Here is a 20,649-nt window from a genome sequence, read left to right as displayed (position 1 = left end):
CTAAACTCTGTCATTGGATTCAGTTTCCAACCTCTTGATGCCATTAGCTTATGACCATGAGGCTTTAAGTGCCATAAGAATTGAGCGCCAAACCAGATTTGGGCCACAGCTCGCAGGGAAGGCGCTGGCATCCAAGGGTGCTCCCAGCACGGTGCAGTAGCGCTCACATAGTCACAATAATGTCAACCCCGACCGCGGCTTGACCTAAATGACCAAACACCCCACCAGGAGGATGAGGGCTGCAGAGAGGAGTTCCCTGCAGAGATGCAGGAAGCCGCGTGGCAGGAAGTGGACAGACAGTGCCCTGAGAGGCACAGTTTCCACCACGGCGGAGACCGTGGTCTGGGAAGCAGCCCGCAGCACTGCTCCCCTGGGAGACACGGCTGCTGCCCCCAGAGCAGTCCTCAGGGGCAGGGCCCCTCGCAGACTCAGCAACCTAGATGGGAAAGTGCCTCGGGCCGTGAAGTTTCAGACACAGGACGCAAAGTTGGTTTTAAGGAACAGAGGCTGTGAACTAAGCCACCCAACAGCCACGAGGAGGGCAGGGGGAGGGGGCAGACTGACCCCCGTGTCTCCAGCAGGACCCTTCTTGGCCCCGTGGGCTCCCTGATAACAGCAGGACTCGGCCATCTGCAGAGATGGGTGCCATGGCAGAAAGCCTGGGATGTGGGGGGGCAGCCCAGCAGTGGCCAGGCGGGAGCTGCTCTGCCCAGTGCCTGCTCATGGTGCGGGCCTGTGAGTGGGCCATGCCGGAGGTCACGCTCGGGAAAGGACAGACAGCCACGGGCAGCGATCCCTCGGAGGACTCTGGTCCCCCTCCAGTAGGAGGGAAACGGGCAGGGGTCTCCCCTTCACCCAACAGCTTTGACCTGGGGAAGACAACCGGGTCCCTGGTCATAGCTGCCCTTGTGACATCATGGCCGTCTCCTCCACACCCTTCCGGCCCTGCCAGCATTAAAGGAGCAGCACCCATCAGGGGAGGATGACCTGAACCACTCCCTCTGACCATGGGAAGCCCTTGCTGTGTAAGATTGGGTCACATGCACTCCCCTGGGGCAAGGAGGGGCGGGGTGGTGCTCCTTGGTATAGGGAAGCAGTGTTGATGTCCTGGGACCCCAGGAAAAGAGTGGGGAGCAGGGGCTGGGGGACTTAGCCCAGAGGCTGGTCCTCACCCCTGCTCCCTGCCCCACTCTGATTGCAGAAGCCTCAGCCAGAAGAGAAAGTGACACCGGAGAAGGTAGGTGGGGTCCTGGATAGAAGGGTGCCTGCAAGCGGAGGCTCCATCGCGGGTCCCCCGGGGGCTGGCTCAGCCTCGCTCTCCTGTCCCCTGGTCCCCTCGCTGTGCTGGGTGTGGAGACAGACAGGACGGGGGAGGTGGGGAGCAGGATGTGCACAGACCCCACGGTGGGTGTGGGACAGCACAGGGGGGACTGGGGAAGGGTCGGCCTGGCCCACGAGGATGTGGAGTGACAGAGGTGGGAGTGGAAGCAGACAGCAGTGTGTGGAGGGCAAGACCCCGGAGGCCAGCACGGGGGCTGCAGGAGCCAGGCAGCTGAGGAGGGGCTTTGGGGTCGCAAAGAGCTCCCCCTGCTCCATGAACCTGTGGGGTTCTCGGGTCAAGAGCAGTCCCAGTGTATCCATGGGAGACTGTGACTCGGGGGACGAGCAGAGGCAGAGGCAGAACCCGCCCATAGTTCCTGGGTCCTCAGAATCCCCGGGGGACGGGCTGAAGGCTAAGGGAGCCCCTTGTGTATGACCGTGACAGATTCACAGGCAGTCCCCTGCCTCACTTGGCTGGCTGCATCTTGCATGACTCCACCAGAGCGAAAGGCTCCCCAGGGGGCTGTGCCCGAGCAGGCCCGCACGCTGTCAGTTCTTGCGCACACAGGCCCCGTGCTCAGCAGCCTGAACGCGGATGGGGTGGTGGGGGTTCGCAGACCTTGCCCCCATCGCCAGTGACAACCACCCTACCCCGGCCATCCACTCCTAGGATCGTCACGAAGGGGTGCTTTAAGGAGGTGGAGTGAGCCATCACAGACGGGCTCGTTAGCAATAATAATGAACACGGAGGAAGTATGTGGAAACAATGCACAATACCATCATTTTAGTCATTACACTGAGCACGTGTAGTGCAAGTGCCATTTCCTGTAAGTTTCTACACGCTGATTCTCAATCCATTACTCACAGGTGGATTGTGTTCAATCCCAATGGTGACCGAGATGAAGCCAAAGGCGGCAGGAAACCGTGACAGCCAAGGACAGGAAAAACCGACACACACACACACACACACACACACACACCCTACTGTCACCACACGGAGCTCTTTCTAGCCAGAAAAGGAGAAAGTTTAGATGATTGCTGCTCTACTCCAGTTAAACACAACAGGAAACCTGCAGCCCTGACCAGCTAAGGCAGAGTGGGGAGCCCAGAGCCCACGGGCAGGCCCAGGGCTGCAGCGAGGCCCCCACCCCTGCTACTGGCTGTTGTCAGAGAAGACGGAGTAGGCAGCTCGCTTTCAAGGGTGGGGAAGATTGGTGTGCGTGCCACGTGGAGTCTCCCAGGCCACGGCCCAGTAAGTCCCTCAATATGTTTAGATCGTAGCTGACTTTTTCCTTTCACCAGTATTTTGTCTTTACAAGTCCTGTGTGTGCTTGCTTAGATTGACAACCAGACATTTCCTTTATTAAGGCTCTTTGAAATCAGTGAGGCTGTGTTCTCATTGTTGGTATGCACAGCTAGGGTTTCGTCTGTTGTACCTGAGGCCTCTCTGACCACACTTCCTGTCTCAGAGACAGTATCTGGTTGGTTTTTCTGGATTACTGAGGATTTTGTGTATTCAGTTATGTCATCAGTTTGCTTTCTTACTTGATGGTCTGTCTTCCCTCTATTTGGTTTTCTTGTCTTTCCTGCTTTGAGGACTGTGTTAAAGATCAATGGGAGCTGACATCCTTGTCTCATTCCCCTTTACTGGGAGAATGTGGAGTCTTTCACTGGCTGTATAATGTTAATGGCAAGGGTTTTATTGTGCTCTTTCTCAAATTGAGGAAATACCTTTATACTCCTATTTTAAAAACTATATATATAAAAAGATTTACTTATTTATTTGAAAGAGTTACACAGAGAAGGAGAGGCAGACAGAGAGAGGTCTTCCATCAGCTGGTTCACTCCCCAACCGGCCACCACGGCCGGATCTGTGCCGATCCAAAGCCAGGAGTCTCTTCTGGGTCTCCCACATGCATGCAGGGGCCCAAGGACTTGGGCCATCTTCTGCTTTCTCAGGCCACAGCAGAAAGCTGGATGGGAAGTGGAGCAGCCTAGTCTCGAACCGGTGCCCATATCAGATGCCGGCACTGCAGGCGGCTGCTTTACCCACTATGCTACAGCGCCGGCCCCTGTTACTTTATTAGGCAGAGATAGATAGAGTTCCCATTTGCTGGTTCTCTCTCCTCACATTTCTACGAAGGCTGTGGCAGGGCCAGGCCAAAGCCAGAGAAGCTAGGAACTCAATCCAGATCTCCCACATGAGCTGCAGGGACCCAACAATTTGAGCCTTCATCTGCTGCTTCCAGCAGTGTGCATCAGCAGAAAACTGGTCTGTTCCTATTTTTGAGGTTTTTTTTTTTTTTTTTTTTTTTTTTTTTTTTTTTTTTTTTTTGACAGGCAGAGTTAGAGACAGAAAGAAAGGTCTTCTTTTTCCGTTGGTTCACCCCTCAATGGCTGCTGTAACCAGCACAGTATGCACACCACGCTGATCAGGAGCCAGGTGCTTCCCCCTGGTCTCCCATGTGGGTGCAGGGCCCAAGGACCTGGGCCACCCTCCACTGCCTTCCCGGGCCACAGCAGAGAGCTGGACTGGAAGAGGAGCAACCAGGACAGAATCCGGTACCCCGACCGGGACTAGAACCCGGTGTGCCGGTGCCACAGGTGGAGGATTAACCTAGTGAGCCACGGTGCTAGCCAAGGTGGTTGTTGTTTTTTAAAGAAAGCTTTTATTTGGGGCCGGTGCTGTGGCACAGCAGGTTAATGCCCTGGCTTGAAGTGTCAGCATCCCATATGGGCACCAGTTCAAGTCCCAGCTGCTCCACTTCTGATCCAGCTCTCTGCTGTGGTCTGGGAAGGCAGTGGAGGATGGCCCAAGTCCTTGGGTCCCTGCACCCACGTGGGAGACCTGGAGGAAGCTCCTAGCTTCAGATCGGCACAGTTCTGGCCATTGTGGCCAATTGGGGAGTGAACCATGGGATGGATGACCTCTTTCTCTTCTCTCTTTGTAACTCTGACTTTCAAGTAAACTTTTTTTTTTTTTTAAACCAAGCTTTTATTTAATGACTACAAATTTCATAGGTGCAGCTTCAGGCATATAGAAGTTCTTTCCCCCATACCTGCCCTCCCACCCCCGACTCCAGTCCCACCTCCTACTCCCTCTCCTATCCCATTATTCATTAAGATTCATTTTTAATTAACTTGATATTCAGGAGACCAACTCTATACTAAGTAAAGATTTCCACAATTTGCACCCACATACACAAAGTATAAAGTACTGTTTGAAAACAGGCTTTACTGTTAATTCTCATAGTGCAACTCATTAAGGACAGAAGTGCTACATGGGGAGTAAGTGCACAGTGATTCCTGTTGTTAACAATTGGCACTCCTATTTATAACATCAGTGACCACCAAAGGCTTTTGACATGAGCTGCCAAGGCTATGGAAGCCTTTTGAGTCCACAAACTCCGTCGGTATTTAGACAGGGCCATAGTCAAAGTGGAAGTTCTCCCTTCAGAGAAAGTACCTCCTTCTTTGAGGACTCCTCCTTTCTACTGGGGTCTCACTCACAGAGATCCTTTATGTAGATAATTTTTTCCCACAGTGTCTTGGCTTTCCATGCCTGAAATGCTCTCATGGGCTTTTGAGCTGGATCAGAATGTCTTAAGGTCTGATTCTGAGGTCAGAGTGCTGTTTAGGGCATCGGTCATTCTGAGTCTGCTGTGTGGACTGCTTCCCACGTTGGAGCAGCCTTTTATAATTCTATTCTTATCACCAGACAATTGGTCTTATTTATGTGATCACGCTGACATTTAATCCTATATATATGATCAATACACAGTTAATATGATCACTAGCACATAAGATGGCATTAGTCCCACCCAACTTACTGGGATTTGGAGTCCCATGGTCAATTTTTAGCTTTATCCTTAGGGGTAAATCCATGGGATTGTGTGCCGAACTGTACAGCTCCTCTCTCTTACTCCCATTTTTCTTAACTGGGATTTATTTTCAATTGCATTTATACATCTGTGATTAATTATGTTAGAGTTCGACCAGTGGTATTAAGTAGAAAAAAAATAAATTGAAAGATAAACTGTTCCTCGACAGTCAAGACAAAGGCTATTCAAGTCATTGCTTCTCATAGTGTCAATTTCACTTCTCCAGGTTTCCTTTCAGGTGTTCTGTTGTCACAGATCAGGGAGAACTTACGGTATTTGTCCCTTTTGACAGGCTTATTTCACTCAGCATGATTTTCCAGATTCATCCATTTGATTGAAAATAACTGGATTCTTTTTTTTTTTTATAGCCACTGTGTAGTATTCCATAGAGTACATATCCCATAATTTCTTTATCCAGTCTTCCACTGACAGGCATTTAAGTTGATTCCATGTCTTAGCTGTTCTGAATTGAGGTACAATAAACATGGAAGTGCAGATAACTTTTATTTGCTGATTTCATTTCTGACGAGTGGGATGGCTGGGTCGTATGGTAGGACTACATTCATACTGACTTTACCAAACTCTTCTATGAGTTTCAAGTCTCTTAGTGGGGTCTTTTGGATCTCCTATATATAGAATCATGTAGTCTGCACATTGGGACGGAGGAAGTCAAACTATCACTATCTGTATTCCTCTGATTTATTTTTCTTGCCTAATGGCTCTAGCTATATAACTTCCAGGACTATATTGAATAGCAATGGTGAGAGTGGGCAGCCCTGTCTGGTACCAGATCTCAGTGGGAATGCTTCCAACTTTTCCCTATCCAATATGATGCTGACCATGGGTTTGTCATAAATTGGCTTGATTTTGTGAGGAATGTTCCTTCTATACCCAAGTTCCTTAGAGTTTTCATCATGAAAAGATGCTGTATCTTATCAAATGCTTTCTATCTCTTGAGATAATCATATGGTTTTTCCTCGGAAGTTTATTAATTTGATGTATTACACTGATTTGCAAATGTTGAACCATCCCTGCATACCAGGGATAAATCCCACTTGGTGTGGGTGGATGGTCTTGCTGATGTGTTGTTGGATTCGATTGGCTAGAATTTTGTTGAGGATTTTTGCATCTATGTTCATAAGGGAAATTGGTCTATAATTCTCTTTGTTGCATCTTTTCAGGTTTAGGAATTAAGGTGATGCTGGCTTTGTATAAAGAATTTGGAAGGATTCCCTCTTTCAATTGTTTTGAATAACTTGAGAAGAATTGGAGTTAGTTCTTTAAATGTCTGATAAAATTCAGCAGTGAAGCCATCTAGTCCTGGGCTTTGCTTTGTTGGGAGGGTCTTTATTACTGATCCAATTTCCCTTTAGGTTATGGGTCTGTTTAGGTTTTCTATATCTTCACGGCTCAATTTAGGTAGGTTGTATGTGTCCAGGAATCCATTTCTTCTGGGTTTCCCAGTTTGTTGGCATACAACTCTTTGTAGTAATATCTGATGATTCTTTTTATTTCTGTGGTATCTGTTGTTACATTTACTTTTTCATCTCTAATTTTATTGATTAGGGTCTTTTTTTTTAAGTTGGGCCAATGGTGTGTCAATTTTATTTTTTCAAAAAAACAGCTCTTTGTTTTGCTGATCTTTTATATTTTTTTGATTCAATTGTTTATTTCTTCTCTAATTTTAACTATAGGAGAAAAGAAGCAAGTTTTAGGTTTGGTTTGCTGCTGTTTTTCTAGATCCTTGAGACGTACTGATAGCTCATTTATTTGGTTATTTTCAAATTTCTTAATGTAGGCACCTATTACTATCAGCTTTCCTCTTAACACTGCTTTTGCTGTATCCCATAAGATTTGATATGTTGGATTGTCATCTTAATTTGTTTCCAGAAAGTTTTGATTTCTGCTGTGACCCACTGTTCATTCAGGAGCATGTTGTTCAGTCTCCAAGTGTTTGCATATGCCCTAGAGATTCCTGAGTTGCCAATTTCCAGCTTCATCCCATTGTGCTCCAAGATACATGGTACGACACATGGTATGATTTCAATTCTTTTTTTAATTTGGTAAGACTTACTTTATGACCTGGCTTGTGGTCAATCCTAAAGAAAGCTCCATGCACTGCTGAGAAGAATGTGTATTCTGCAACTGTAGGATGAAAAGTTCTGTGGATATGTTAAGTCTGTTTGGTCTGTAGTGTCAATCTGCTGTTTCTTTGTTGATTTTCTATCTGGTTGATCTATCCATTGCTGAAAGTGGAGTATAGAAGTCCCCCAGTACTACTGTATTGGAGTCTAAGTCTCCCTTTAAATCCCTTAACATTTCTTTTAAATAGCCAGGTGCCCTGTAATTAGGTGCATATACGTCTTTAAGATCTCAATTTCATGGGAGAAATTTTCTTTCATGTCCTGTACAGATTTCAGTAGTTCATGCATTTGCTTCTGACTACTTCTATGTAATCTTTTGAACAATTTTTTGAATTCCATTTCTTGTATTTCTTCCCTCTCATCGTCTTCACAGTCTAGTACTAAAGGGTTCTTTCAGGGGCATCAAACTGTCATCTTTATTCTTGTTTCTTGAATTGGTGCATTTGTGGAGATACTCATTGGTTTCTTCTTTGTTTGCTATGGCAGCTTTTATTTTTGTACTATGACTCCGTAGTTAAGTGGAATGTCTTTCAGTGAATAGCTAGAGGCTTGTAGTGGTTTGGCTAGAGAGCTCTGTTCTGTTCTCCAGGGTTCAGGGTGTGCCTAAGGGGACACACCCAAGTTTAGCATGGTAAATTCTTTTTAATCAGAAGGAAATTTATTCTCCTCAGCTGAGCTCCTCTCCTCACAGGAGACCAGTGCCTGAGTGCTGGCCCCAGTGGGTATACTATTCATCTGTTCTGTCCCAAGGACCACACAAGGGAACTGTGCAGTCCTCAGTGTAAGCTGAGTTTCCCCAGCAATGTCTCTCACAAGCTAACCAGGAAACCCTGAGCATGTGAGGTCTCCCATTGTGACTGCCCAAAGTCCCAGCCACACTGTGGGTCCTCCCGCACACCCTCAGCTTTTTTCACAGTCCTGGTACAGAAGCCTCACACAGTCACAAGCTCCTAGCCCCCTGTTAGTTCTCCCCAGCAAGTCAGGAGTCACCACTCGGCTGGTTCCTGGTCACAGACACAAGCTGGAACAGCTGTTACCTATGTCCAATATGGTGCCTGCTCTATCAGGTTCTTACAGGATGCCATTGTAAATGATTAGGGAGAGAGAAACATGTTCGTCCCCGTCTTTTTTTTTTTTTTTTTTTTTTTTTTTCCTCCTCTATTTTGGCTGGTAGACTATCCCCAACAGGTTCTCTAGGGCTCCAAGCCGGGTTCCCTCTAAGCTCTTCTTGAAGCTTTTTTGCCAGTGGCTGGGCTATTTCAGTCTGGTCTCACCTCACTTTCCAGAGCTGGTGCATAGGCTCTTGGCTGTTGGAGTCCCGAGCTGTGGGCACCCAGGCTCTCCACATTGGGTCCACCATGCCCCTCTAATTTCCATAGAGTTTCCTCTGCCATTTTCTCCCTAACTCCTCCCTGAGACGACACTCTCTCCACTTTTTTAAAACTGTCTTCTTCTGGGCTAGAGCAGTAAGCTCCCTCCCTACTCCACCATCTTGGAACTGCCTTTTTTATTTTTTAATCATCAATAGTGTTAATTTGTCAAATGCTTTCCCCACATCAAATGAAATACTCGTGTGATATTTTTTTCCTTCTTCCCCTGTTGACCTGGTGCAGTACATCAGTTGATTTTCAGACGTTGAAGCAGCCTGGAATAAACCCCACTGCATCAGGCTGCAGAACTGTTTTTATATATTGCTGAATTATTTGATTCATCTGTGAAGCATTTTTTCATCTATATTCATGAAAAGTGTGGGTCTGTGTTTCTGTAGTTTTTCTCTGGTTTCTATGTGAGGATTATACTGGTTAAATGAAAAATGGGAAATGTTACCTGCTCTTCTAGTTCCTGAAAGAAGCTGTGCATGTTGGTTTCACTTAACTCTAGTGAAGTCATCTGGGCTGGAGATTGCTCTAGGGGAGGGGGTTTTAAATTATGAATTTCATTTCACGGTATATTTAAATGACCTTCCATGGGGTGACTTGGGGTGGTCTGCGGTTCTTGACACACTGGTCCGTTTTCTCTAGGCCAGCAGCTTTGTGACTGCCCCGCTGTATCTGCAGGGTCCGCCGGGATACAGGAGCGTGTGGCTCCAGCTTTGTCACTCCACTGAGGGTCAGCCCTTCCACTGAGTTTTCCAGGAACCAGCTCACTGGGTCACTGACTTCACAGATTTCTGCTCTTCCCCATCTTACTGCCTTTATTCTTTATTCTTCCTTGGGTTTCTAGATATGGAACTGAGATTTTTTTTATGTAACATTCTATTTTATTATAAGCATTCAAGGCTATCAACCCCACTTGGCACTGCCCTGGCAGCCCCCCCACCCCTCCCCCCACTTTGAGACACCCTCAGTGTGTGGTCACTCTGGTCGTGGTCTTTCTAACAAGGTCTGAGACGCCCTTGACTCAATGGCTACTTATGTGTGTGTCCGCAGGGAGAGCTCTCAGTGCCTCTGCCTTCTCGCAGGCCCTCCAGGGGGTGCAGGACTTGTGTCCGTGCCTTGGGCACCCGGCTCTGTCACCTGATGGAGCTGATGTCTCCTGGGCTGCTCCACGATGAGACCACTCCTTTCTTCTCTGTAGTAAGAAGCAATGGCAGAGATCTTCATCCTCAGCCCTTTTAATTATTTACTCACTCCTCTCCTAGTATTCAGTGGCTATGCAACATTGACCTCTTCACACTGTACTGCTTGAAATGACTCCGATTTGGCCAGCCAGGGCCTCTTGGCCTGTCCCTGCGTCTCTTGGACATGCTGGCCTCGCTCCTGGAGCACTAGCTGGTTTTCTGGCACAAAACCACGCTCCAGGCTCATCTTCACTGCCCTGGACTGGGAATTGGCCTTTGCTTCCTTCCCAGGGAAAATGGCATCTAAAAGTCCAACTGTGACGTGGCGGGGCTTGTGCCAGTGGGTGACCGCTGCTCTCAGTCCCACTCGTGGCAGAGCTGGTGAGCTCCTACCCACGCGGCATCTATGCACCCTCACCTGCGCACGCATCTCAGCGTCCACTGCAAGCTATGTTCACACGGCTGCCTCCAATCCCAGCACACGGTCCAGGAGTTCCCTCTGGTTTCCCCCTTAAGTCTGGTCATCTGGTTCCTGGTATTCAGAAGAAACACGTGTATGTGATCCAGCTTCTCTTTTTAACTAAGCTTCTGCTGCCAGTGCTGCCCCACCTACCTGCTCAGGCTCTGCCCCAGGCTGGAGGGGTTGTACAGCCATCCAGGCTGTCCCCAGCCTTCCCGGTTGGGGCTCCACGCTATTGCGCCACGTCCCCATGGATGCCATTCTCATCTGGCTCGGCCTCCAGCCCTGGGCCAGGCCACCCCACACTCCTCCCAGCCCTCACTGGTCAGCTGATCTGTGTATACTCCCGCTTGGTCCAGCCTGAGCGGATGGCTAACCCCAGGCCATGGGTGGGCACCCGGCTGGCCACGATGCGCTTGACGGAGCTGACCGCGCAGCCCTGGGTGGTTCACTTCGCCCCCAGCCTGGGCTCCTTGTGGGCCTCCCGCACCCTCCCGGGAGCCTCCCCGGCACTGTGTGCCCGAGGACCGTGGACCTTGTGCTCCAGCCTAGTGATGCACGCACAGGATTGTTCAGGAGGAGGGAAGAAAACGATGTGCAGGAGTAGAGGAAGCTACGTTTTCAGTTGGAAAAATGGACACAAACCACCATTGCAGATAGTCCTCAGCGGTGAAGTTACCCCAAACCTCAGGAGAACACAGCGTGTGGGAATTCTGTAGATGTCCAAGAGAAATGGGCCAGAATGTATGAGCCTGGCTCAGTCTTTTTTTTTTTTTTTTTTTTTTTTATTTATTTACTTAAAAGTAGAGTTACAGACCGTGAAAGGCAGAAACAAAGAGAGGTCTTCAGTCCATTGGTTCACTCCCCAGGTGGCCGCAATGGCTGGAGCTGCGCCGATCCAAAGCCAGGAGCCAGGAGCCAGGAGCTTCTTCCAGGTCTCCCATGCGGGTGCAGGGACCCAAAGACCAAGGCCATCTTCTGCTTTCCCAGGCCACAGCAGAGAGCTGGATTGGAAGAGCAGCAGCCGGGACTAGAACTGGCGCCAGCCCCTGGCTCAGTCCTTTTATGTCCATTCCCAAGTCACAAGAATAGAAAAAGGAAACACAAAAAACATCTCTCATGGGGCGGGTGTTGTGTCACAGTGAGTTACACCATTGGCATCCCACATTGGAGTGCCACTTCCAGTCCCAGAAGCTCCTTGCCAATGCATCTGGGAAGGCAGCAGAAGATGGCCCAAGTCCGTAGGCCCGTGCACCCCATGGGAGACCAGGATGAAGCTCCTGGCTCCTGGAGTCACCCTGCTCCAGACCTGACTGGTGTGGCCGTTCGGGAAGTGAACCAGATGATCTCTGGTTCTCTTTGTCTTTACACAAAAAAAGTTTTTTTAAAGATCGATCTATTTATTTGAAAGAGTCACACGGAGAAAAGGAAAGGCAGAGAGAGGTAGGTCTTTGATCCACTGGCTCACTCCGCAACTGGCCGCCAACAGCCGGAGCTGTGCTGATCTGAAGCCAGGAGCTTCCTCCAGGTCTCCCACATTTATGCAGGAGCCCATGGACTTTGGCCATCCTCCACTATTTTCCAGGCCACAGCAGAGAGCTGGATTAGAAGTGGAGCAGCCAGGACTTGAACCGGTGCCCATATGGGATGCTGACCCTGCAGGCACCAGCTTTACCTGCTAGCTGCAAGGCCGACCCTCACAAATCTTTAAAATAAAATCTTTAAAATAAAATAAAATAAAATCTTTAAAATAAAAATTTCTAACAGGACCTAAAACATAGGGAAAGACCTTCAGTGGGGAGTGAAATGACACATAGTCCCCAAGACAGCATGTGTGAAAAGACTGAAGGAAAAGAAATCAGCACTCCAAAATGGGTGGAGGCTGGGCCAAGCCCCCCAAGCTGGGAGGCAGATGGAGAGGGCAGGGCTGGAATGTGCCCAGTGGAGTTGGGCAGTTGGCAAGAGGGTCTGTCTCCAGGGAGGAGCTGTGCGGGGCCTGCAGACACCTGGCCAGGCCCGGTCCATGTGATGTCTGCCTGTGAGCCCACCCGCTGCCATCCCAGCCTCCCACAGTTGCAGCTCTGAGGTTCCAGTGTGGTATAAAGTGCACCCTGGTGAAGGAATTGCAAAGCACCCAGTGCGCTGCTGGACACAGTTTGTATCTTTGGGGAGAGCATCTTTAATTATTTGAAAGTCAGAGTTACACAAGAGAGCCAAGGAGAGGTCAAGAGAGAGGTTTTCCATCTGCTGATTGACTCTGCAGTTTGCCACAATGGCTGGTTCTGTGCCGAGCTGAAGCCAGGAGCTACCTCCAGGTCATCCACACAGGTACAGGGGCCCAAAGATTTGGGCCATCTTCTACTGCTTTTCCAGGCTCCAGCAGAAAGCTGGATTCCAAGTAGAAGAGCTGGGACTCAAACTGGCGCATGAATGGGATGCCGGCACTGCAGGTGGCAGCTTTACCTGCTACAGCACATGCCAACCCTTGGTGAGAGCTTTTAAGAAATCTGAGAAGGGTCGATCTGCAGCCTGCAGTGCTGGCCTTCCGTATGGGCACCGGTTTGAGTCCCGGCTGCTCCACTTCCAATCCAGCTCTCTGCTGGGGCCTGGGAAAGCAGCAGAAGATGGCTCAAGTCCTTGGGCCCCTACACCCACATTGGAGACTTGGAGGAAGCTCCTGGCTTCAGATTGGTGCAGCTCCGGCCACTGTGGCCATCTGGGGAGGGAACCATTGGATGGAAGACCTCTCTCCATCCCTCTCAGTTCACTGCCTAACTCTGCCTTTCAAATAAATCTTAAAAAAATTTCCTGCCGGCACCGCGGCTCACTAGGCTAATCCTCCACCTAGCGGCGCCGTCACACCGGGTTCTAGTCCCAGTCGGGGCGCCGGATTCTGTCCTGGTTGCCCCTCTTCCAGGCCAGCTCTCTGCTGTGGCCAGGGAGTGCAGTGGAGGATGGTCCAGGTGCTTGGGCCCTGCACCCCATGGGAGACCAGGAAAAGCACCTGGCTCCTGGCTCCTGCCATCGGATCAGCACAGTGCACCGGCCGCGGCGGCCATTGGAGGGTGAACCAACGGCAAAGGAAGACCTTTCTCTCTGTCTCTCTCTCTCACTGTCCACTCTGCCTGTCAAAAAAAAAAAAAAAAAAAATTTCGAGACAGACACATGGAAGACTGTCAGCCAGCCCTGTCCAGATGATGGAAAACAGTCTAGAACATGCTACAGCACCATCCCAACTGCTGAGGATCAAGTATGGAAACGGTGAAAGGAACTAAAACCCAGAGATTCCCTCCAAGGCACTCACCAGGTGACCTCAGCTGTCTAAGCGGCCACGCTGGGTGCAGAGAACGGAAAACAGCCCACTTATCAGGAAACGGCTAAGCACAAAACGATCAACTCACCCCAAGAGTTGCCCAAGTGTGAGAGCAAATACACAAAGTGTCACGAACTGACCCAAGCCAGCCACCGTACAAGGAGCTCCAGGACAGGAAATCCAGCAGCACGCGGGCTCAACAGGGCTGCAGTGAAGACACGTCAGGACAATGCCGTCTTTCAATCCGATCCGACCGTTCCCAGGAACAGTCAAGAGGACAACAGCGTGCAAGACTGCTAAAGAGAGGAGGAAAAGGAATTGGGGGAAAGTTCTTGCCTGCTTTAAGAAGGGAAAACAGCTAACGATTTGTTCCAGATGTTGGGGGCTGGCACTGTGGCGGAGCGGATAAAGCCTCTGCCTACAGTACCGGTATCCCATAGGAGCGCCGGTTCGAGTCCCAGCTACTCGACTTCCGATTCAGCTCTCTACTATCGCTGGGGAGTGCAGTGGGTGATAGCCCAAGTCCTTGGGCCCCTGTACTCATGTGGGAGACCTGGATCAATCTCCCGTCTCCTTGCTTTGGATCAGCATAGCTCCAGCTGTTGTAGCCCATTGGGGAGTAACCCAGGGGATGGCAGACCTCTCTCCACCTCTCCTCCTCTCTGTAACTCTGACTTTCAAATAAGTCTTTAAAAAAATTGTAGAAGATTCATTAACAATGAAGTGTGTTAAATATAAAAATAAGATGTATGGGACTGGCGCTGTGGTGTAGCAGGTAAAGCTGCCACCTGCAGTGCTGGCATCCCACATGGGTGCCGGTTCAAGTCCCGGCTGCTCCACTTCCAATCCAGCTCTCTGCTGTGGCCTGGGAAAGCAGAATAAGATGACCCAAGTCCTTGGGTCCCTGCATGGACATGGGAGACCTGGAAGAAGCTCCTGGTTCCTGGCTTCGTATTGGCCCACCTCTGGTCGCTGCAGCCAACTGGAGAGTGAACCAGCAAATGGAAGATCTTCCCCGCCCCCCGCCTCTCCTCCTCCCTGCCTCTCTTCTGTGTAACTCTTTCAAATACTAAATTTTTTAAAAAATGTTTAATTTTTATAGCAATTGTATTTGGTTACAATAATAGAAACCTACTCAACAGTGACTCTAATTAGAGGATTATTTTTGTCCTAGATGCGGGTTATCTCTGCCTGGTGTCCAGGCCTCTTCTGCTGCTTTCCCACGCTTGTGACTGGACCCTTGTCCTCATATTCTCAAAATGGCTGCCACAGTGACAGATGTCATGTGTACATTTCAGGAAAGAACAGTAAAGGCAAAGATCCAGAAGGCCATGTTGGGCTGAGTAGCCTCCTACAGAGCTACCCCAGGGGGCCTAGCATTGTGGCGTCACTTTGAGTCCTGGCTACTCCACTGCCAATCCAGCTGGGAAAGCAGCAGAGGATGGCCTGAGTCACTCCTGGCTTCAGTCTAGCCCAGCCCTGGCCATTGTGGTCATCTGGGGAGTCAAACAGTAGATGTAAAATCTCTGTTGCTGCCTTTCAAATAATGAAAGTCAACATTAAAAAGTGGCAGCTTCCCCAGAAGAACACTCATCTCCTCCATTCATGAGGCAACCGGCAGTATGCCTCAATTCCTAAAACAGAATTCCAAACGATTCTCAGCCAATATAAATGAAAAACAAGGAAATTCCTTTAAAAAAAAAAAAGTGGAAATCACAAGATAGTATAGCATTAAATCATTCATATCCAAAATCAAAATGCATATGAACCTAGAGATAGCCTCTATTAAAACACAGAAACTAGAGCCACAGCCTGTCGTGCTGGCATCCCATATGCTCGCCGGTTCGAGACCCAGTTACTCCACTTTCAATCCAGCTCTCTGCTATGGCCTGGGAAAGCAGCAGAAGATGGCCCAACTCCTTGGGCCCCTGCACCCATGTGGGAGACCCGGAAGAAGCGCCTGGCTTCAGATGGGTGCAGCTCCAGCTGTTGCGGCCATCTGGGGAGTGAACCAGCAGATGGAGGGCCTCTATCTCTGTGAAATTCTTTAAAATAAGTAAATCACTAAAACACACAAAGACTGCTGAATCAATACCAAGTCACCAGGGCCGACGCTGTGGCATACTGGGTAAAGCCACTGCCTGCAGTGCTGGCATCCTATATGGTTGCCAGTTCAAGTCCTGGCTGCTCCACTTCCAATCCAGCTCTCTGCTATGGCCTGGGAAAGCAGTAGAAGATGGCCCAAGTCCTTGGGCCCCTGCACCACATGGGAGACCCAGAAGAGGCTCCTGGCTCCTGACTTCGGGATAGGCCCAGCTCCAGCCATTTCGGCCAATTAGAGAGTGAACCAGCGGATGGAAGATCTCTCTCCTCTCTGCTTCTCGTCCTATTTCTGTATAACTCTGGCTTTCAAATAAATCTTTTTTTAAAAAATCACCTATATTTTGTTGACAAAAGAAGAAAGTAGAAAATAAAGCAATGGATAAAGATATAGCAGAGAGAACTTCCCACTTCTGCTAGTGATATGCAGAGTACTTGGGATTCATGCTTTTGCTGAAGACAACTGGAAAGATGCAATAAAAAATTCCTGGGGCATGATAGAAAGGAAGTGGTCTGGAGGGGCAAGCCTGGCATTTGGGGACTGTCCAACACCCTCCTCTTCAAACAGCTGCTTCCCACGCCGTCCCTGTGCCACCACCCATTCCACACTGCCATCTTCCACCTGCCTCCAGTGTCCCCTGGCCCTCAGCCTCCCCCACACATTCCAGAAGCACTCCTCAGTGACTCGGGGTGACCAGGGCCTCATGCTGCACCCCCATGACCAGAACCCCATCTGCTCAGCATTCACTTTGTGGCTCCAGTCAGCTTTCAGTTGCCAAGAGTAGGCAGAAATGACACCCTGCGTCTGCAGTGGCTGCCCCGAACCATGCCTAGTGACCTGGAGGCCCTCGAGGGCGGAAGACGACACATGAACCTTGGATGGAGGCCTGGAAGGTTTTTTGGCCTATGTGTTCTGTTCTGCCTTGAGGCTAATTACTGATAACCCCATATGCTCTGCACATGGCCAGACACAAGGGAATCGGCCACAGTGAGGGAGCTTACACTGTCCCCCAATTCCACCATGCCCATCAAGGACAATCACTATTAAACTTGGTTGTATATATCTCCCTCATCCCCCTTTTTCCATACTAGAACATGTGGATAAATTTCAACAGGGGCCATATTGCTCTTCAACAAATTCAGTTTGCTTCAGTAGTACTCCCTGTGGCTCAACACAATCTTGGTTTGATGAGTTTTCCCAATTCCACACTCTCCAGTAACCACCTCCCAGAACAAGGCTGACTTCTAGTCTATGTGCTGTTCGCAAATCTCTCTTCTGGCCCTATCCTACACGCAAACCATACTTCCCAGTTATCTTACGCACACGGCAGCTTTGCCTGCTCTCGCATCTGTCAGTGGCGTCACCCTGTAGGTCGTCTTTTCTGCAAGCGCCACGCTGCTGAGACGCATCCATGTTATTCGGTACATTCGTGTGCACCTGATTCCCGAGTCTCATTCCGTCCTGTGAGTAGCCCGGACAGCCTTGTCTCCTCGCCTGCTGGCGCACCTTTCGGTGTTCCGGCTCTGACCTGCTGAACACAGCTGCTGTGAACACTCAGGCACAGGTAGTTGTAATCACACGTTTTCACACCTCATCTCCATACCTGGGAGTGGAACTGCTCATCCCAGGGAGGCTACGCATTTCACTGTCTTAGAAAGTGCCAGAGTGGTTCAAACCTTTCACACACCCCTCCCCCCGGCAGTTTGAGAGCCCCAGCTGTTCTCTAGCTGTGCCAGGATTTAGCGCCCCCAGTGCTGCCTATGCTAGCCATGGGTAGGGGGTCTATGGTGATCTCTTGGGTTTTCCTTTCCATCGCCCTCGGGACTAAGGGGCCGGGCGTCCTTCGTGGGCTTCTTAGTAGTTCTCAAATCTTCCTCTGTGAGGCACCTGTTTAAGAATTTTACTGCAAACATTCTTCCTCGTCTATATTTGATCCCACTGTTTAACTGAAATCTATGTGATTAATGATTAAGTTCTGTCAATAGGTGTTTGTCTCAATTTCATGCTTGCACTCACGTGACTGCAATGCCTGGCTGCACACCTCTGTGCCGATGAGCCTGGGTTTCCAGTATTTGCAGCTAAATGCTGGGCATTTCCTCAGACAAGAACAGATGAGAGCGTCCACATTTTTACTAATAAGATGGTCATCACCGGGCGCCGTGGTGCCTGAGTCATAGGAGTGGAGAAGACATCATCGCGTTCTCCCCTCCTCCACTCTTCCTGCCAGGGCCCTGGCCACAGGGGTCCAGACCCGAGCTTGATGGAGCCAGGTAGCCCCGAACTAAGGACAACTTAGGGGACCTGAACCACCATAAGCATTCAATGTTATGTAAGAGACGGCCAGTTCCCCCAGAGCTGCAGGCCGGGGAGGGTGCACGTCCACAGTTACTCAGGATCTGAGCCCAAAGCCTAGGTCTCGGGGCAACAGAGAGGTGGGTGGGTGGCGGGTGACACCCAGCTGCACCAGGAACAACCTGGCCACTCTTCCTGATCACAGGTCAGTTCTGCGGAACTGCCCTGGTTTGTGCTGTGACCCTCTTGAAATACTGCACTACATCCCTTAAAACATGTAGGTTACTCACACGGGCTCAAACATTTTAGAAATCCATTTACAATGAATACTTTCTGAGCTAAGAACAGAACAATGATGCTGACACCGTGTTAACTACACAGAAACCGAAGCCTGAGAAGATCGAGAAAGCACCAGCGCCTCCTCCACCTCCGAAGCCAAAGGTAGGCAGCACAGCCTCCCAGGTGGGGGCGGCCCCACCCCCAACAGCTCTGACCTGTGTCACCCAGCAGTGGTGACTCCCTTCTCCATGGCCCATAGCATGGACGGCCATGTCGGTCACTGTCCAGACCAGGACACACGTGTCAGGGAAAGGGGGTGCTGTTAATGCCTACTGCAGAGCAGCCGCCCTCAAGAAGGATGTCCCGGCCAACCGGGACAAGCGTGTGTCCTGTGTAGCGCTGGAGTGAGTGGGGACTGACTCTTCCCGGGCTTGCTCCTCCCGTTTGCTTCTCAGCCCGGAACTGAGGCACACAGATGGGGGCGGAGGGTGGAGAGAAACCCCAGTGAGGAGCAGACACTGCCTAGGTGGGGAGGGCAGTTTAGGGAACACATGACCTGATCAAACTCACAGCTCGAAATCTGTGCACATGTGTGCACATATGTGTGGACAGATGTGTGCATTCACTGAAGGTTAAGGGGATGAGAGCAAGAAGTGAACACGAGGAATGGGGCATAAGGGTGCTGCTTCTGTGGCAGGCGGGAGCTCTGAAGGGAGGGTCAAGGACCCCAGGTAGGAGGGCAGGCCCTGGTGGAGCAAGGTACTTGCTCTAGACTGGCCTGTCAGGTCCCTGGAAAATCCAGGTGAGGAAGCCAGGGCTGGTGTAGCTGTTGGAGATGAGCACACGGGCACTGAGAGGTCAGGGTGTCTGTCCACTGTCCGCCCAACACGGCAGGGAGAGTCAGAGGACGAGCCCTGACCTGGACTCCCGGGTCCAGCGTTGCCCTTTCCGCTGCTCCTGAACCTTATGTCCAAGGATGCAGCTTTGCTAGCAGATGGGGCCCCTTCCTGGGACATCCTGGCTCTAGGGTGGGTCGAGAGTGTTTGAGTGTCCTGTCTTTTCCTTGCAACTCTCTTCCCTGCCAAAATGAAGCCACTGCCCCCTAATGCTGCGGCGCTAAGCACCAAGATCCAGGCGTGGTGGCGCGGCACGCTGCTTCGTCGCACGCTCCTGCACGCGGCGCTCAGAGCCTGGGTCATTCAGTGCTGGTGGAGGAAGCTGCGGCAGAGGCACGTGGAGAGGAACCGACAGGCGCTGCTGGATTTCTACTTGTGGCAGACGCGGGCAGCTGTCAGGCTGCAGACCTGGTACCGCATGTGGTGCATCCGAAGGCGATACTGCACCGTGCTGAACGCTGTCCACATCATCCAGGGTTGCTGGCGCTATCATAAAAGCCAGACTCGTTACTTCTTCAGGGGCGTCTATGAGATCACAGCAAGCCAGCTAAAACTCCAGCTGGACATGGCTTTTGGACCTCAAATCTGTCGGATTACAGATAGCATCCCCTTCCCAATAAAGGACTGACCAGGTCTGCTCCAACCACGTGTCACTGCGTCTCTGTTTCACAAGCTCCAGACGTCGTCGTCTCCACAAAGGGTCAGGGAAAATGGTGGCAGCCATGGGACATCTCCCAGGTCAGCTCTGTGCTCAGAGGGTTGTCTGGGGTCCCGCAGCAGGAGCTGAGGGCCCTGTGCTAGTAGAGCAGCACCTGTGATTGATTAGCAATGTCTGCCACGCGCAGAGGGCTGGGACCAGAGGGCTGCCAAGACAGCCAGCTCCCGGGACTCACTGCCCTGTGCTCCACGAACATGGTGCCCCTGGGAGCCCTGGGCCATCCTTCACTCTGGAAACCCCTCCTCGTGTTCTACGTAACTCCGCCCAGTCTGGCCGTGGCCCTGGCCCTCTCCCGGTGTCCTCCCTGGCTAATCTATTGTTTACCCAACATCCCACATGCTTTCCTTCTGGGAACTCGAAGGCTGGCTTCTTCTAGAGGGAGCGCTCACTGTGCTCAGGTTTCTCTCTGCGCCACTGCTCCCTCCCCCGGGCCTTCTTTCTCCACCTGATCTGAGCAGCTTTGCCTCCCATCTCACCCTGGGCCCTGACTCTGCTCGCCTGCTGCTCAGGTCCTAGTCCCTCCCACTGGAGGGTGAGCGCCAGGACAGCAGGACTCCGGGGCCAGTGTGGTGGGAGCGGATGGTAGGAAGGGGAGCAGCAGGTGCACGTTCTTTTGAGCCTCCCACAAGAATCGGAGCACAGCTCACACAGTTGAGTGTAACCACTAAGGTGTTTGACAGTAAGA

General features: G+C 50.7%; 1 long non-coding RNA gene across 9 annotated transcripts in view; it reads right to left on the bottom strand.

Moving 5' to 3' along the window:
- Positions 1-11,162: 11,162 nt before the first annotated feature.
- Positions 11,163-20,649, bottom strand: part of LOC149124360 (uncharacterized) — a 41,684-nt gene continuing 32,197 nt past the window's right edge. Inside the window, exons 3-5 of one of the 9 annotated variants that reach the window (XR_016214317.1) lie at positions 17,103-17,310; positions 13,767-13,974; positions 11,163-11,425 (exon numbers count right to left, since the gene is read on the bottom strand). This is a non-coding gene — a long non-coding RNA (uncharacterized LOC149124360). The remainder of the gene's footprint in view (positions 11,426-13,766; positions 13,975-17,102; positions 17,311-20,649) is intronic. The other 8 variants (XR_016214313.1, XR_016214315.1, XR_016214319.1 and 5 more) reach the window with 8 other exon arrangements.

The sequence above is a fragment of the Oryctolagus cuniculus genome, chromosome 10 (genome assembly GCF_051225735.1).
Source record: "Oryctolagus cuniculus isolate XC-2025 breed Fujian yellow rabbit chromosome 10, ASM5122573v1, whole genome shotgun sequence".
Classification (NCBI taxonomy): domain Eukaryota; kingdom Metazoa; phylum Chordata; class Mammalia; order Lagomorpha; family Leporidae; genus Oryctolagus; species Oryctolagus cuniculus.
Note: the sequence above shows the minus strand (reverse complement) of the source record. Positions and strands in the feature narration are given on the sequence as shown.